Below are 16,398 nucleotides of genomic sequence, written 5' to 3' on the forward strand. Positions count from 1 at the left end.
CTGAGGAGGGTTTAGGCAGGGACACGCCAGGATTTGTAAACAGGTGAGTTGCTGGCACAGTCTTATTTTTTGACCCCTTGAGTCTACATGGAGTCCCTGTACTGAGGGCTTATCTTGAAATATAGAGGTCTGAATGAGCTTGTGTCAGGCCAACTTGAGCTTAGACAGTTTGTCTTACACTTCATGGTTTGGTGCCGTTTATCAGTTTTGAGACTTGTACAGTTAGTTTGACAAATTGTGGTTGCAGATTCATTTCCATTATTTTGCATTTTAGAAAGGTCATCAGGCTGTAGTGTGAGGAAGGGATCAGAGGGGGATAGATGAGAGGCAGGGAGACTCATGGGAGACTTTCAAGTAGTACACAACACCTAAAGGGTGAGTTGGAACTGGGAAATCAACCGTGAGGCTGTGAGCAGGGAACAGATGGGAACAATGCAGAGACTCAGTGATCTTGGAAAGAGGACTAGGGCAGCACATGAGAAAGGGAGGACTGGGGAGCAAAGCCAGCCTTCTAGCTTGGATGAACAGGCAGAAAAAAAAGCTTGACAAAAATATAATAAGCTCAAGGGGGAATGGTTGCCTGTGGACATCCAGATGCTGTCCAGAGGACATTCACCTATTCATCTTTCAACAGAAGTTTCTTGAGCACTTGTCATGTGCCAGGCTCTCTCCTAGGTACCGAGAGAAAGGAGTGAATTGCCTCCTCCCACCGCCAAATGCCTGCCCATGTGGAGCTCACACTGGAATGAGAGGAGATCAAAGTAAACAGAACACATGACAAATGAGTGAAGTATCTGGTGTGTTAGAATGCGACGAATGCTATAGGAAAAAAATAGAGCCAGGTAAGGGGGGTGGGAATGGCAGGGAGTGGCATGCTTGTCAGTTTTAAATGGGCACTGAGGGTAGACCTCCCTGAAAAAGAGATGTCCCAGCAAAGACTTGAAGGAGATTAGACACCAAGGCGCCGCGGAGGAGGGTTCCAGGCAGTGCTGTTGGGTGAAACACAGGACATTGGAGAAGGTTGATTTTCGAGTAAGCGATGAGTAGTATTTTCATCTAAGTACAGCCCATGCAATATTGGGACATAGTTATATGAAGATTATTTGTTTATCTAAAACACACATTTAACTGGGCATCCTGTATGTTTATTTGCTAAATCAGGCAACTCAATCCCAGGCAGAGAGAAGAGCTCATGCAAAGACCCTAAGAAGGCAGTGTGCCAAGAAAAAGCAAAGGCCAGTGCGGCTGGCACACTTGAGGGTGGGGGTGGGTGAGGGAGGCAGGCTCTCCGAGGCCTGGCCTGTGGCCACCGTGAGGTTGTGGCTTTAACCTTTGGGCAGCTGCTGCAGGGCTTGGGCAGAAGGGATAGGAGCTGCCCTAGTTGTCAACAGGATAATTCTGGCTGAGTGAGACTAGACTGATGAACGGAGAACGGAACGCAGGATGACCTCTTGCTGACCTCTGGAAAATGGGCTGTGTGCAGAAAGGTGGGTGGTCAGGATCCTTGGCTTTTCTGTACTTCTGAAGAACATTTTAAAGTTAAGAATAAAGAAAGAAACTCAGAGTGTTTGCAGTTTCATGGGCATTTGTCTTGTCTGTCTCAAATTCAATTGTAAGCTTCTCAAGACAAAGACTGCAGTCTCCCCGTGAGGAGTTAGTAAATTTTCTCTGTAAAGAGCCAGATCGGTAAATATTTTAGGCTTTATAGGCCAAGAGGCAAAATCAATGAAATTAAGTATATACCTACATAACAAGACAGAAAACAAGTTTCCACAAAATTTTATTAACAACATTTGAGATATAATAATAACAACCAACATGATATTTTGTGATACAAGGAATACTACCGAAAAGAATGGAATTATTTTGGGGCAATAACATTTTGTTAGCTGGGATTCAAAGTTAGTGTTTCCTATCACCAAAATTGATTGCAAATATTCATCTGTTACTGTTGACCTGTAATGAGATTTTACATATTTTATCCTTGAAAACGCTCTTTTACACAGATAAGAACTGCCAAATACTGATATCAATCCATAAAGATGTGGTTTTAACTGAGAGTATTTATCACTCGGAAGGCACTTACAGAATCTGACTAGATTCTCCTCTTGATATTCTCCTCTTACCCTGCCATTGCTTTGCGGATCGCAGGTTAGTCACGTACAGTTGAAGTGACGTGGGAGAGCCTCTATCGCACGGGGAAGTGGATGTGGAAATAAGGTGAGCTCCTTTGCACTTTCATTAAGCTCCAAAACTTCTGGTTAGAAGTGTAGTTTCACCTCAGAAAATATAGCCCCAGCTCATGTGTACGGGAATGGGGCTCTTCCTCCCCGCTTTAACGTTTGACAGCACAGGAAGTCTATAAAGCAACTTCCCCTCACTTGTGATTTAAACATTAGCTGTTGTCTAAATGACTTTACTACAGTATGAGTTTCACACGTCAGCTCTAATTTCCCTTATATTGATTTCATTAAGAAACGTTATCAAATCTGCCGCCAAAGCTAGTTTCTAAACTCATCCGGTGTTTAATAATAGTGATTGAAGGTGGTGGTTCTTCTCATTCCAGAAAACTCAATTTTAGCTCTGAGTTAAGAAAATCACAATAAAACTGGACCGCCGTGAGGCTGTTAAACTACTGCACGACTGGGCAAGTCGTGATATCCAGCCTCTGTTGTGACAAAAGCTCAAATCCAAACAGAGCCCACTGTTGACACGAGTGGTCCGGTAATGCGTGATGGATTCAAATAGTTTCTGCAAAGCATCTGCTGTTGAATAATAAAATAAACAACCATTTCCTTTAAAGACTTTACATTTTCAGAAACTTGGTGAATTTGTCCAACCAAGCCCTTTTCTGCTCCACAAGGATGTTTAGCACCAGCAATTGTAACATCTGAACAGTTTCCACGCCGGTTGTACTGAATCAGCGTTTTCTCAACCTCTTTGAAAATGTTCTTGCTCCACGCACACCAGCCATAGCCTAATTCTTCGGGCACGTCAAACTCAGTCTTGGTTTCTCCAGTAAACAGCACCGCGCAGCACCAGCAATGCCGTTGGGCTTATCAAGAGCCAAGGAAAACCACTGGACATCTTGCGCCTTATTTTAATCGACTATTAACGTTGCTCCCAATGTCCTCAACTCTTCAAGGAACTGTGACAGCCAGAAGGCTAACCGTCTTAAATAAGTTCATTTTTCTGGACACATTTCTTCAGCCACTGCAATAAAGCGCAATATAATGAACTCCCCATCAGTAAATGACTTTTCTTGTCTAACATTCGGAAACCTACATTGGTTGCAGCTTCATTTTTATTTTTGTGAAGAAATCCTGCTGTGATGAGCTATTTTATTTTAAATTTTCTAATTTTTCTTATTGTTGCCTTCCTGTGAATTGGGAGTGTTGTGATGAACACTTAATCTGGTAACGCCAAGACCTATTTTATTCTTTTTAGCACAGTGGCACTGCACAATAAACACAATGTTTTGCCATCTAATTGGAAAACAAAATAATCTACACTTCAATGTGCCTTAAAAATGAAACATTTGGAAGTCCACTTTTCTTTCTTTGTTTTGATATGATGGGCATGTACTAGTAACAAAAAGTAAATGTAATGTCACAGCACAACAGCATGCATGGCAGTGGAACAGCTGTCACGTTATAACTGAGTCGGTGCAGTTTTGAGTGTACCCAGCAGCTATTCAAAGTGAGAAGGGTGCCACCTCCAGTCTCCGTCTCAAATACTCAATTCTGCTGTCGTGGTGCAACAGCAGCCATAGACGGCAGGTAAACAATTGAGCGTGGTTGTGCTCCAATAAAGCTTTATTTATGGACATTGAGACATGAATTTCATTTAATTTTAATGTGTCATGAAATATTATTAAGAAGAATAATTTTTTCAATCACTTAAAAATGTAAGAACTTGCTTAGCTTGCAGTTTTGGCCGATGGCCTGTTGTTTGCTGCACTCCCTTTTGCTCCAGGGTGGAGGATAATCATAAAACGCATATCCAAGATGCTTAATTGTCTGGGTGTGTTGCTTATTTGAACTTTGCTATCAGAATTGCTCTGTGGAGAGAAGAAATGGCACTTATTGCTGTGTATACGACACGGACACACAAGAAATTATGAAATAAGTTGACAACAGTGACTCCACTTTGTACCCTCGACTCCTTTTTGTTGAAAATATGAAACTGTGCTGACCTTGCTGACTTGCCAAAAGAGAGTCATTTGCTGAGAAAGGACTTGCTGAAGGACTGTGCAGAAATACACTTTTTCTGGTAACAACAAGGTGACCTTGAGTAAATCAATGGACTGTAACATAAATTGGCCCTCCCTAACAAAGAACTGAGGGAATTGTGCTGGGCTGTCCTTTCTGCTAATAAAACCCCTGGCTTGTACTCCTCAGGGGAACACTTTTCTGGCTGCTGCTGGAAGATATGTTCCCCGAATTGTAAATCTAAGACCCCAAATAAACGGTTTCCTTTTGCTTGGCAGTTGCCTCCGTTTTCTAAGTTGACATATTTGCTATCAGAAACATGGAATCTGAAGCTACTTTGCTCTTGTTTCTGGGGCTGCTGTTGGTTTCAAGCTAGATACCTGCATGAGCTCCTTCTTGTCATCTCCCTGATGGTCCCAGGCCCAGGTAGTTAGCTTTTCTTGGTCCTGAACCTCCCACCTTTGTTGAGGTTCTGGCTTTTATTCTGGGTGTCTTTTGTAACCAGTTTAAGAGAATTAACTTTCTCTTTTGGTAAGCATGTACTTGTAGTGGGAAGTATGCAGTCAAGGACTGCTATGCGGACAAACCCCCTGTTGGGGCTTCCGCTTTGGGAAGTACTCAGTCTAAGACTGCTACAGGGGCTTAACCCCTGTTTGGGACACCTGCTGGATTTGTGTATAAAAATTATGGGCCCTCTGTGTAAATTTTTAGAGAAATAGCAGTTGTATAGCGGGGTGATTTAAAACTTGCTTAGCCCAAATAGGGCTCATTGGAAATATTGAAATTAGTTTATTTGTGTTCGTGTTTAGAGAATAAGAGATCCAAAACTAAACAAGGAGAATGGGAAGCTTATTTTAATAGGTATGCTGAGGTCTCCAAAAGAATTCAAGACTCTAAAATTGCTTCCCTAAGAGATACCTGTCTCTAAATTGACTATAGCTAATAAAAATCTTTCTGAGCACTTATCTTCTCAAGAAAAAGATCTCGAGGCTGCTTTGCTTTTACTTTCAGCCTCAGCTCCTCCCTATTCGCATCTCTCCAAGCTGCCTTGCTGTCCACTGGAGACCATGCCCTCTTCTGACTCTTTTGCTCTAACAGCACCTTTCCAAACTAAGTCAGATGATTCTGGAACTTTCTGGACTTCGTATACTCCTTGGTCAAAAACAGAACTTGGAGACAATATCAATGCTTTCCCAAAGGTTACTGAGGATCCTTACAGCATGCAAAGAAAAAAGAAAAAAGTTTAGTAAAAATCTTTGGCCATTTGAGCAGATAACCTTAACTTAGTCCATCTGTGAGAAACACAATTTGGATCTAACTATTCTTTTGAGTTTTGTACCTGAGACATGGCTAAAATTTTTGAAGCTTTCTGTTTGTGTCTATCTGTATGTCTATGTATGTGTGTCTATATATATATTTTTTTCTACCTCCAGATGGAATTGCCAAAATTAAACATTTATATAAATTAAGTATTCCTAAGACTCTCAGAAATACAGAAACTAACCCAAATGTTTTTCAAGTTCATTTGTTCTGAGAAAAGCTTTGATAAATAAAAGATGGCTTAAATTTGTTGGTTTAATAAAAACAGGCAAGTCTTCAGAGTCATCAGCACTGAATGTAGTACAAACGTACAACTTTTTCTGCCTGGGTGTACTGATTGAGTGGGCTCTTGCTGTTTCTGTATTGGAATTTGTTGGCAGGGGGAATGACTTGTGATGATGGTTAACTACTTAAGGTCTAATCCAAACATAATTGTTAAAAACAAGTGTTTAAATAAATGTAAACAAGATAAAAGCTTATATAAGTTAAGCTAAATAATGGATACTCATTGAAAATCTAAACCATTTCTACATAAGATGGTATACTGAGACATTGATTGTTAAACATAAATTTGTCTGGTTTTGACTTTTTAATGTTTTTACAGAGAGACAAAAGATATTTGGGTCTACCAATAGAGATGTTTTATGCCACGTTGCAAAGTTTGCTGTAAAGAGAAACATGCTTCTAGAAATTACAAAACATGTTTATGAATTTGCTAATCTACTATAGGATGTCGATACATAATAATTCACAATTGCCTGCTTCTAGTTTTTACCGGAAAGAAAGATTACAAATAGTTCAAAAAGTTGGAAGAAGAGTTGAGAATACAAAATGAACCAAAGAGAAAATGTCAGAACTCTTAGAGTAATAAACATAAATTAACTCTGTGCACACTGTGTGTGGATGCTGAGAGAACGCGGCAGAGCAGCACGCACCTTTGACAGAGGAGAGCTTTTCCTACTGTGGGAGGATCGACTGTTGCTCCTTATCTTTCAAACTATGGTCATAGACCATTGATAAATTACGATTAATTTTTATTTAAATAGAAAATGTTCATGGTATCTACACATCAATATAGATAAATGGACAATATGTCTTCAATTTTATCTATAATTCATAAATTTGTTTATTATATATAAATGAAAATAATTTCATAAAGTACAAAATAGAATGCATGTATGGAATATACTAAAAATGGAAATACATGTCTGTTTACTGAATTTTTATTTCAGTTACTTATATGGTTTTACATATGTAGGTATATGCTGGACCATAATATGCACTATGTTTCTTGTTGTGGAATGATCCAACATGTTTGAAAGCCACTGGTTGAGTAATAGAAGTGTCTATGCAGCCAGATGGAGAGGCCAATACAAGAACCACCACCTTTTCTGTCCTGCACACACACAGCAATGACTCCTCAAGGCCAGGCTGGAATCATTCTCTGATAGGCTCATATTTTGTTGCCTTGTCTTTTCAGATTTACAGCCCGGCAGTAATCTTTGTTTAGAAGAATTTCCCCCATTTCTTATAACGACTTACATGGCTGAGAATTCTGGGGGGTGGCTTCCCAGATATTTGCAGCTCTGCCATCAGTTTAGTTGTTGTTCCATCTTTCAAATCTTTATTCTGCCTGCTCCTTCTAGAGGAACTCTCTTGGCAATACCGTGGGGATGTTGTTGCCTCTGCCTGTTCTCTCATTCCCAGTCTAGCAATGTCAGGATGAACCTGTGGACACAAGTGAATCTCATACTGTAATTTCCAAACGACATATGATTTAACTATATTATATATAAGGAGTTTATATTCATTAATGTAATGCAAAAGCAATCACACTGTCCTCTAAGAGTAAAATCTCTAATTATTCTGTAACAACTGCCTTCCATCATTTCTTTTCTAGATAAGCTTTGTGAGTTTTTAAAATTGAGAAAGTGACTGTATGTGAAAAGAAGACAATACAATATGAATTTTCAGTAAGAGAAGGTATGAAGAATGAAGACGCATTTTTTGTTAAAGGAAAACAAGTAATTCTGCACGAAAATAAAATGATTGTTCCAAAATAAGAAAGAAAAAGATAAGACAAAACCCAAGTAGATGTAAAAAACTGTAGAAGATTTTTGAAAAAAGAATCTTTATTTTTTTGGAGGGGGAGAAAAAGCAATTTTATTTTTTAATTTCATGCTTCAAATTCACATATGTACGTTAAGCACTAATTAAACTAATGTTTAGGATATCTTTACTTGACTTGGGCTGTCTTATCTTATCTGAATTTATTTGGAGAAATACAGCTTAGCCACTCTGCTTAAAAATATCTAAAAAAGCTGCCAGATTAGAAAATAGGGTACTTACAATCGGAAATTTTTAATTGCCACACACATACACATTTTCTTTTAATTTACTATTGGGTTAACTGTTAAACTTAGCATTTATCTTTAAGGTAGGTAAAACATGTTTACAATGTAGTATGTAAGAAATTACATCTTTTGCATAAGTGGTCTCTTGCATTGCACTTGCTGGTGACAAAAATACACTAGCATCATACAGCAAAGTATATTCGTATCATAGGTTACAAAAATTGTCAAAAGCCAAGATGAATCTTTAAGGTTAGAGGGACTCTTTAATAGTTAATCTTTGGGCCTAAGGAAGAAAAATTAAAATAGTCCCATACTGCATTTCACATTTTTAAAAAATAGGAAGTGTTTTAGAAGCATAAAACCTTTTCAGTTATACAAAACTTACTATACTAGAATTTACTTTGAAATATAACTCACAATCTAATCAATTATAACATACATACACTAGCACAAGGGGAAACTTAAAAACAGATTATTTTGGACCTTTAATATTAGGCCACAGTATAAAAGAGTCCAGGGTCTTATATTCAGCAACTTCATGCTAAAATATTCTATTTTTGTAGAATAAACGCCAACAAAGCTTTACATATGCTGCAAGTTTATTACATATATTTACATGGCTCTTTATTTCCTAGGTACTTAGAGCTTTCCTATTGCACCGCTGCCCACCTTAAGCAAGCTTCGCAGGAGGATCTGAGGCCAGACGGCTGTCCGAGCAGCTTGTGTAGGCCTGCACGGCACAGATGGATTTTGAAAGCTACTCAGTGACCACCAAGTACTGCCTCTGTTAAAACGGCTTTGGTGTGTTTGTTGGCGGACGCCTCCCCACCGCAGGTAAGAAACAATGCCATTGGGGTAAACGGCCTCATTCTAGGTAAGTCCATGCGCCCTTTCCACACTCGCCGCCACACAGCTGGCTCCAGTGTAACTACCCTCTGAGAATAGTCCACTTCTTCGTTCGGCAGCGCACCAGGGTGTTGGCAAATTGCTGGTCTGGGTGCTTCTAGGACATTAAACTTTCAAATACTCAACTAGTTTTCAATCCTTCTATGTCTTAACTAGATGCTTGTAATCAGATTCTCTAGCTTTCAACAAGTAAATCTACTGATCCATGAATGATAATATTAAATTAGTATTTTCCTCCAACAAGCAATAGAAAAAGCTGATTTCTTTACCATTCTTCAAATCTAAACTTGGCTGGTTTCACTTGAGTTACCTTCTCGAAAACGCTTGGTATCAAGCACAGCTGGCGATATTCAGCCATTTTAAGTTGTCCTGATGCTGCCATTACGTCACGGTGCACACAACACAACACAAGGAAGATGAGGTCTAATTATGTGTTCTACATTAATTAGCAGTGCTACACAAATAGATTAATTCCCTGGTGAACTTGGTCTGAAGCAACTGACAACTACCCTTAAATATAACTAAATTTAAACATTAGTACTTTACCTCATTTCGTACTTGTACTTTAAGTAAGATTTTTACATTGAAATGTCGTTATTTCCATATCAGAAGGATTAAAGGAAAGGAACCCAGCGGCTCAGTGGTTTAGGAAGAATACTTGGTGACCACAGCTCACTAAATCTGATTTCAGCGTAGTTCTGACTAGTTTAGGACTTAAAAAGTAAGCTGGGACTTGTAAGCTGGAGTTGAATTTTGATTACTTGAAAAATTTTGGTTCTTGCCTCCGTTTTGCATGGCCATGCAGCTGCTGCTGAGTTATAAGTATGTGCTCTTTCTTTTTTCTTATGAATGATCTTCATCTGGGAATTATGATCCTTGGACTTCTGTCTGTCGCACTGTTGTTGGTTCTTCCTAACACTTCCAGATTGAGGGGCTGGAAGGTTACGCTCTCCCCATCACCCACCTTCAGCTTCTTTGTCACCTGTCAGGCTGCTTTTCAGCTTGCAGGATTTCCACCTGCTGTCCTCTCCCTCCCTGCCAAGCCCAGGATATCGGATGTTCCTTTCTCATGAATCCTTGCCTTTATCTCAGTACAGAAGTTTTCACAGGCCAATCTGCTAAGTCCACCCTAGGAGCTGAGGCCAACATCTGAGTCTCCTCAGCACACAAGTTTGAGAGAAGTTCTAGCGACTTCAAGCTCACTCGGGACTACGGTGGCGGCTCCTGCTCCATGTGGAAGCTCCCTCCCCTTCCAGGGAGAGACAGACACAGAAGGAGCAAAGCCCATGAGCACCCATGAGCTAGCTTCCAACCACCTCAGCTTCCCAACTCAACCTCCTCCTCCTGCCTCTACTGACAAAATGGGGGTGGTGGCAAGCACCGACGAGAGGCCCAAAAAGAAATCTTTAAAAAGATCTTTTAATACGTAGTCAAGCTGGCTAAGATTAAAATGAATTTACTTAAAAATGAATTTTAATATCGAGGACACGGGTGCAGGGGGCAGCCCAGTGGCGTAGTGGTTAAGTTCAGGATCTCAGCTTCGGTGGCCAGGGTTCACTGGTGTGAGTTTGGTTTGGATCCTGGGAACAGACATATACACTGGTCATCAAGCCATGCTGTGGTGGCATCCAACATACAAAATAGAGGAAGATTGGCATAGATGTCAGCTCAGGGCCAATCTTCCTCACCAAGAAAAAAAAAAAGAGTCCACTGGTGAAAATTAGAATTTGGTTTTTCTCTATTGAAAGACAAAGTCGTCTCAGATTACTGATCTGCATTTAGCAATAAATTATAATAAAATTTCTTTACCTATAATGTAATCTGTCTAGAAAAAAACATTCTGTGTTTTGTCTTTATCAGATCTTTGATTACTTAGAAAAACTGAATTTTCTCAATATTAAAAGAACTCCATTTTGCTTACAACTATGTAATCTGTATTCACCTTAAAATCTCTTTGTCACTTTGGTTAAATGGATAATTAAGTACTATTTCATAAAAAATCATAAAGATCAAATGTTTAAAAACTTTTCTATTTTTTGATAAACTTCCCCAAAATCAAACTCTAAATAAAGTCTTTTTGACCTGAGAGATATTAGACTAATTAGGCTTATTTGATAGGTGAAATGCATGGGAAGTTTGTTAAATAAGGAGTACTACTAAACCTTCTTTACATTGTGCCTGTTTTGGTATATGCCATAAGTATTCCAGAAATTATGTAAAATTCCTGGAAATCTGATATGTTCTAATAAAATGTTATCAATCATAATTCCAATTATTATCTTAAAAAGTTGTATGTCACAAAAATAACCAAACTCTTTGGTCAATTGCGTTATAGTGAACTCTCAGCAGAACTTTAATAATGGACATTTTTTAGTCTTTTGTAGTTTATAAACAGTTATTGTTTTACTCTGATGCTTTGGCAAAAATTGTGCCTGCAAAAGTGTTTCATCTTCAAAGAGATTCATAGAAAAGACTTTGACAAGTACTCTGGAATACAGGTTTTATAACTTCAGGATTATAAGACTGAACTGGGTGAAAATTTCTAAAATCTTAATAGGACACTGATTGCTTTGATGTTTTGTTTTCCAGATTTAAAGGACCCCTTTTTCTCCTCTCCTTTAAGCTATCTATAACTTACGGCAATTTGATAAAGTGTATCTTGGCAACAAAGGTTAAAACATTTATCTTTGTCTCCCTACTCGATCCTTCCAGAGTTCTTTTTTTTTCAATTTTCGGATGTACATCATATTTCGAATTCTGTGTAGATTACATCGTGTTCACCACCCGAAAACTAATTATAGTCCGTCACCTCACATGTGAGCCTCATCACCCCTTTTGCCCTCCCGCCCTTCCCCTATGGTAACCTGCAATCCAATCTCCAATGCTATGTGTTTTTTTGTCATTGTTTTTATCTTCTACTTATGATTGAGATCATATGGTACCTGACTTTCTCCCTCTGACTTATTTCACTCAGCATAATACCCTCAAGGTCCATCCATGTTGTCACACATGGTTGGATTTTGTCATTTCTTATGGCTGAGTAGTAGTCCATCGTGTATAAATACCACATCTTCTTTATCCATTCGTCCCTTGATGGGCACCTAGGTTGCTTCCATGTCTTGGCTATTGTGTATAATGCCGCAATGAACATAGAGGTGCAAGTATCTTTATGCCTTTGTGTTTTCAAGTTCTTTGGATAAATACCCAGCAGTGGGATAGCTGGATCATATGATAGATCTATCCTTAATTTTCTGAGGATACTCCAACCTGCTTTCCATAGTGGCTGCACCAGTTTGCACTCCCACCAGCAGTGAACAAGTGTTCCCTTCCCTTCCAGAGTTCTGAAGCTCTTAATAAACATTATTCTCATAACAATATATGTATTTGCATACACTCAATAAGAATCTGTTCTCCATATAACAGGATGCCCAGAGCACCTTGCCCCTGCTTGCTTTGACACACAGCAGATAAAAGGGGATACACTTCAAGTTTTTTCAATACTTCAAAGCCCTAACCAAATCCATAGAGAATAATCATGCTTTGGTAGAACGATATCTTCCACAATGTGCTCCTGGGAGACCAGACATTGTAATCTGCTGCCCAGAGCTTTTGTCTAGTGGAAAAGACATCATTAGAAAGAGTCCCTCCAATCTCGCTAGAAGGGACCTGATCAGGTCCTGTTAACCAATGCTTGCATTGCCAAACTTCAGGGAGTAGACTCAGATTCACGTGTCATATCTAAAGAAATCACCAACCCTGACGGGGCCTGCACACCAACTGGTGACCTGGAAGTAAGATTTCCAGGAAATGAAGCGGATGAGAGCTGAGCAGACAGCTTTCCGAAGGTTCTGGACCAGGCCTGTATATTTTCTGTCCTTTCTCACAGAACAATTTGTTCTTCTCTTTGTAATTTTCTCTTAATCATCCTACTGGGGGAACTCTTATCTACTCTTCTGTGTACTAAAAGCGCATGACTCCGTTTGTAACTTGTACCTTTGTGCTCCTTCTTGTGGATCTCTTTACACAAAGTGAAGAACTCCAAGAATGGTTTTATGTTTGACATCTTAACCTAGAAAGCATCCCACAGATCCTTTGGGAGGCTGCCCACAAAGGATTGCTGGATTGAAGTATTTGGGCTATTTGTCCTGATAGGTATCTTAATGCTTTTTGCTTAATGCACACAGTAGGAATTCTTAGGTGCTGGTAAAACTCTATGAAATCAGAAGAACTCACTGCTGTTATGTTGGTTATTGCCATATGAATTGAATTTCATGCGTAGTCAACATATCAAACCACCTTTATTTAAGTTCTTCTTATAATGGCTTTTGCTATTAGGGGTAATTTTGGCTCTCAGGTTGGCCTTTTATCTTTCCTCATAACCTCATTACTGTCATGCCTTATCACACCCTTTTGTTCCTACACTGCAGAAACTTTCTGATTCCACACTCACTGATTGCTGGATCTGTGCTACAGCATGATACGCCTGAATTAGTGGCTTGGCCACTATCCTCACAAGGATGGAGAAGTTTATCTGGTCAAAATGCTGGCTTCTCCTTTGGGCTTTTTGAATCCACCTACAAGCTTCCCTCTAGGAAACAGGCCCTCGATGTTACTACCTTCCACTGTGTACCTCTTACTCATAAGAGAATACTCCTTACTCAGATTTGGACACTGACCAAAAACCTTGCCCTCTGTTTCAAAAATATTAATGGTACTGGAAGAAGTTTAGGTTATTTTCCATTGAATGTTTGTAACTATACGCTCTAATGTGATTTAGATGATTGTTGTTAATCTTAATAATATGCATCATTATGTTAACCAAGTGTTTACTAAAAAATTGCAACCTCTACTATAACCCACTCAACCGCACAGCTTGTGTTTATGTGGATGGCCGTGTTAGATGTTGTCATCAGGAAGAATTTTATGGATCAGAAGATTTAGAGGAGATTGCTATTGACTCTTTCACAAGACCTCCTGCTGAAGGACGGAGCGGAAGCAGAGCGGGTAATCAAGCCACTCCAGCCTCCAAGGACGAGTGCTGCTCTGTCGATGTTTTCTTCTGGAAAAATCATGAGCAAAATGGGAAATGTGAAACGAGTTGACAACAGTGACTCCACTTTGTACCCTCGACTCCTTCTTGTTCAAAATATGAAACTGTGCTGACCTTGCTGACTTAGCAAAAGGGAGTCATTTGCTGAGAAAGGACTTGCTGAAGGATTGTGCAGAAATACACTTTTTCTGGTAACAACAAGGTGTCCGTGAGTAAGCCAATGAACTGTAACATAAATTGACCCTCCCTAACAAACAACTGAGGGGATAGTTCTGGGCTGTCCTTTCTGTTAATAAAACTCCTGGCTTGTACTCCTCAGGGGGACACTTCTGGCTGCTCCTTGAAGGTATCTTCCCCAAGTTGCAATTCTAAGACCCCAAATAAGTGCTCTCCTTTTCCTTTGCAGTGCCTCTTTTTCCTAAGTTGACAAACTGCTAGAAGAGATGGATCCCACAGAGATGGCTGCTTCTGTCTGACGGGAGAGGAAGATCCACTTTTTTATGCTCTTTGGTATTCTTTGGACTTTTTAACTGTGTGTTTGAATTTGACAATTATTAGAAAAGGAGTGGGAGAAACTAGTATCAAGGGATTATTTCTTGATGTTCCTGACTTTGAATTTTTCAGGCCTCACTATAGATGATTGTTTTAGTTCGTTTACCAAAAAACAATATATCCTTTTGTGTGTATATTTTCATAAATGGTATCAGTCTCATTGTATTGTTCAGCAACACGATTCTTAGTCCATTTTAAAGAAGACTTCAAGTAAACTAATGTAGATTGAAAATATACATCTTTATTTCAAATCCCCACTAAAATGACAGTAAATGAAAAAGAAAAGTATTGATTACAAGAACACAAAGAATGGAAGAAATTTCTCTAAGAGAAAAGATGAGTCTAAAACATCATCTGATAGTTTTGGAGGACCACCTGCGGCCGGGATATGTTCGTGGTGGGCACCCACAGGTATGTATGCATGGCTGCAAGACGGTTGTTACCTTGAAGGAGAGTTAAAGATGCACAAGAAGAAAATGAAAGATCAAATATTACATGGCTCCTGTGTAACATAATAAAAATAAAACCCAAGGAATATTGACTTAACCAAAAGAAAAAAGAGTTTACATCAGAAGGATGGAGAGAGAGGAATGTATGTGTGAGTGGAGTAAGAAAACTAAATCTTAATCTTCCTTAGCAAGAAGTCAATAAATAAATGTAAAACATCAAGAAACAGCAGAATAAACACATTGCATAGAAAGTTGGCACTCTAATTGGATTGTTGGTTTTCTTGTTGTTGAGCTGTATGAGTTCTTTGTATATTTTGGATATTAACCCCTTATCTGATATGTGGTTTGCAAATATCTTCTCCCAATTGTTAGGTTGTCTTTTCGTTTTGTTGATGGTTTCCTTTGCTGTGCAGAAGCTTTTTAGTTTGATGTAGTCCCATTTGTTCATTTTTCCTTTTGTTTCCCTTGCCCGGTCAGACATGGGACTTGAAAATATGCTGCTCAGACCAATGTCATAGAGCGTACTGCCTATGTTTTCTTCTAGAAGTCTCATGGTTTCGGGTCTTACATTCAAGTCTTTAATCCATTTTGAGTTGATTTTTGTGCATGGTTTAAGGGAATGGTCTACTTTCATTCTTTTGCATGTGGCAACAATCCAATTAGAAAATGGGCGAAAGATCTGAACAGAGATTTCTCCAAAGAAGATATACAGATGGCCAACAGGCATATGAAAAGATGCTCAACATCATTAGCTATCAGGGAAATGCAAATCAAAACTACAATGAGGGTATCACCTCAGTCCGGTCAGAATGGCTATAATTAACAAGACAGGAAACAACAAATGTTGGAGAGGGTGTGGAGAGAAGGGAATCCTTGTTCACTGCTGGTGGGAGTGCAAACTGGTGCAGCCACTATGGAAAGCAGTATGGAGTATCCTCAGAAAATTAAGGATAGATCTACCCTATGATCCAGCTATCCCACTACTTGGTATTTATCCAAAGAACTTGAAAACACAAAGGCATAAAGATACATGCACCTCTATGTTCATCGCGGCATTATACACAATAGCCAAGACATGGAAGCAACCTAGATGCCCATCAAGGGACGAATGGATAAAGAAGATGTGGTATTTATACACGATGGACAACTACTCAGCCATAAGAAATGACAAAATTCAGCCATTTGTGACAACGTGGATGGTCCTTGAGGGTATTATGCTGAGTGAAATAAGTCAGAGGGAGAAAGTCAAATACCGTATGATCTCACTCATAAGAAGAAGATAAAAATGACAAAAAAAACTAAACTACATAGCATTGGAGATTGGTCTGGTGGTTACCATTGGGGAAGGGGGGAGGGGGGAGGGCAAAAGGGGTGATTAGGGTCACATGTGAGGGGATGCACTATTATTAGTGTTTGAGTGGTGAACATGATGTAATGTATCCAGAATTTGAAATATGATGTACATCCGAAAAAAATAAAAATTAAAAAAAAAAAAAAGTAAGTTGACACTCAAGAGTAGTGGGCAAAAGAAGAAAAAGCACAACCAGAGGCACTCA

At 39.2% G+C, this 16,398-nt stretch overlaps 1 long non-coding RNA gene and 1 pseudogene across 1 annotated transcript in view; one reads left to right on the forward strand and one right to left on the reverse strand.

Moving 5' to 3' along the window:
• Positions 1-437: 437 nt before the first annotated feature.
• The window catches only part of LOC139045073 (uncharacterized), a 31,890-nt gene continuing 15,929 nt past the window's right edge, over positions 438-16,398 (forward strand). The window contains exons 1-3 of the long non-coding RNA XR_011502721.1: positions 438-2,220; positions 7,432-7,514; positions 8,521-8,719. This is a non-coding gene — a long non-coding RNA (uncharacterized lncRNA). The remainder of the gene's footprint in view (positions 2,221-7,431; positions 7,515-8,520; positions 8,720-16,398) is intronic.
• Positions 9,326-11,538, reverse strand: LOC106831542 (proline-rich nuclear receptor coactivator 2-like; annotated as a pseudogene).

This window comes from Equus asinus, chromosome 4 (assembly GCF_041296235.1).
Source record: "Equus asinus isolate D_3611 breed Donkey chromosome 4, EquAss-T2T_v2, whole genome shotgun sequence".
Classification (NCBI taxonomy): Eukaryota; Metazoa; Chordata; class Mammalia; order Perissodactyla; family Equidae; genus Equus; species Equus asinus.